The following is a 2,745-nucleotide window of genomic DNA, read 5'->3' as shown; positions in this document are numbered from 1 at the left end:
AAGCGACAGCTGTGAACTATGACGTAGCCAAACATGGCGGGTTTTATTGGTGGATCATGAACGCTATCACAGAGAAGGTTTACTGCAAAGCGTTATATGGCGGGCAGACGCGCGGTGGGGTTGAAAGCGATAGCCCTGTGGCGGCCCATGGGCAAAAAAAGTTGTACCTTAAGTATCCTTACGTGATTTAAATGCGAAAGCATTATGACTCCTCTTAGCCATTGCCAATAAAGACTTCTTAAGTATTACAACCTGTTTGCGATCCTTCCTTCGCTTTCTTTTCTCTGCGTTCATTAATCACCAGACCACAACCATTCAGAACTCATCGCCAAGTAGGTACGAGTTGATATGGTGATCCACTTTAATCCACCTTAACCAAATTTAATTCCAGTTTACTTAAGCTTAATTCACTTGACTCCACCTTAAGTCACCCTTCTCTAACTTGTAACTTTATTTCACTTCACTGTAATTCACCTTAATTCACAATAACTACCCATAATTACTACTAATTAACGTCGTCATACCATTTACTATCTTCTCTATTACTACTGATTTCATTCAAAACGCTGATGAAGTCACAATGACTTTTGATACCACTCGTTGTGGATGACGCCGGCTTTTCTGCCTCATGGCTCATGTAATGCTTTCGCATTAATGACTACTGTAGACGACAACGGTCCGTCTGTACGGCGCAGAGTAAAAAGCTTTCCCACTTTCATTGCGATTTGCGCAGCCCCGGTGCGCAGCGTGCCGTCATGCTCAGAGTTGCTGCAGATAGTTCTTGCGCGGCGACGAGGGGGACCGTGTATACTGCTCGAGTGCACGCGATAGGAGTGAGACCGCTGCTCCGGCCTTAGCGGCCAGATGTTCTTCCTGACGCCGTGGTGGGAACGCGCCTTTGCCGATACGGATGGCACAAGAGCTGAAGCAAGTGGTATACCGGCGTTGTTTCCACCATGTTCTCTGCTCTGTACCGAATAGAACGACTTATATCGCTTGTCACGGCGGACAGCGGCGGTGCCGGTGGCGCGAGGAAAAGAGAGGCCCTGCGTATTCAGGTGCACTATCCATCACCAGTACACGGGAGCCCAAGCCCAGAGTCCACTAAAGTTTCTTAAGAGATTTAATAGTGGAGATGTGGTTTATGGTAAATGAAAAAAAATAATCACGATAAGTAAGCCAAAGAATGTTGATTCCACTGTCAATCTGCATCAAATCGACAAATTTAACACATGAAAACTTTTCTATAATCGCAATGGAACATTCGCATCACTTAAGCTAAACACTGCGTTGGATCTCATGTAAAGCTGTCATTGTTGTGGTACTTTCTCTATAATAATTATTTATTAATAATGTAATAGTAGTAGCAGTAGGGTAGTAGTAGCAGTAGCAGCACTGATGGGACTTCAGACCACCCCCCCCCCCTTTCCCCCGAAATTATTTCGTGCTGGCATGAACCGCCGACCAGAACAACCACCGGCGCCGGGAATAATTCTGGATTTTGTCCACAATGTCCTTTTCACGCTCGAAAACAGATTTCGGCACGCACATTGCGAACTCGGGCTGGATTTCGTCGCAACGCCCTTGGCACCTGAACTCGCATAACGCAAGGAGCCCCATCCGAGCACAAACTTTCAAGGGTTTTTCGATAGCGAGCGGGCGCGTTGCGGCATTTCGCAGCGGCCGCGGAATCTACGGAGCGCATGGAATTCAATTCCGAAACTTTATGGGTATAAAGTTCTCATAAACTTATGACGCGAAAGGTTCACTCACATTTCCAAAGGCGTGCTTTAGATTTTCAATTTTGGAACTTTATGGGTTTAATGTTCTTATAAACTTGAGCTAACATGCGCGCACTGGAGCCCTCGTGTCCAAGCCGTTTCAGAAATGGAAGGCCGCGCTCGCAATCTTCCACACCAGAACAACCACCACACAACAACACACACGAAAATACTAAATATGACCGTGACTGCCAGCTGGCAGCTGATAATTTTCACCAAACATTTTCAGGAAAGGCGCCCGATGTGATCAATCAGCTGGACCAGGGCAGGCAAAGTGAAATAAGAGAACACAGAAGAAAGTTAACAATTGAGGCGGTTTTTTTTTAGCGGACGACAAGGTCTGGCTCTCCGTGGCCATAGGGACAGTGGTCCTATGGATTTAAGCAAATCCCCTCTGAAAATATTGGTATTTTCAGAGCGCTTCTTCATTTGCGATCTGATTGTGGAGCTAGATATCTGAAGAACCATTTGGATGTTGCCCCAGTAATACCTCGCATTGGAGCCCAGATGTACAAAACCAAATTATAGAAATTTGTGGTGAAATTATCAAAGAAAGCCTAGATGCAAAAGTAAATGGTGCAGGCCGCTTCTCCATATTTTCTGACGAAACGACGGATATTGCCGGTATCCAACAGTTTACTGTTCGTGCAAGGTACCTAAACAAGGATGCCAACGAGATCGAAGGAGTACTTTTAGGTTTTAGCACCGGAAAAGATACCCTCTCTCATTTCGACTGCAGGTTCTATGTAAATGTGTAAAAACGGCTTCAGATTCTAGCCACCGTTCCAGTGACCACTTCAAGCGTAGATAGTATATTTTTAACATGAGATTAGAAAAACTACTTGCGCTCTACAATGTCGGAGGAACACATGGTTAGGCAGGCAAAGTAAAATACGAGAAAACAGAAGAAAGTTATCGGCCTATTTTTGAGGTGGTTCTTTTTTGCGGACGACAAGGTCTGGCT

The sequence above is a fragment of the Dermacentor silvarum genome, chromosome 2, assembly GCF_013339745.2.
Source record: "Dermacentor silvarum isolate Dsil-2018 chromosome 2, BIME_Dsil_1.4, whole genome shotgun sequence".
NCBI lineage: Eukaryota > Metazoa > Arthropoda > Arachnida > Ixodida > Ixodidae > Dermacentor > Dermacentor silvarum.
Note: the sequence above shows the minus strand (reverse complement) of the source record.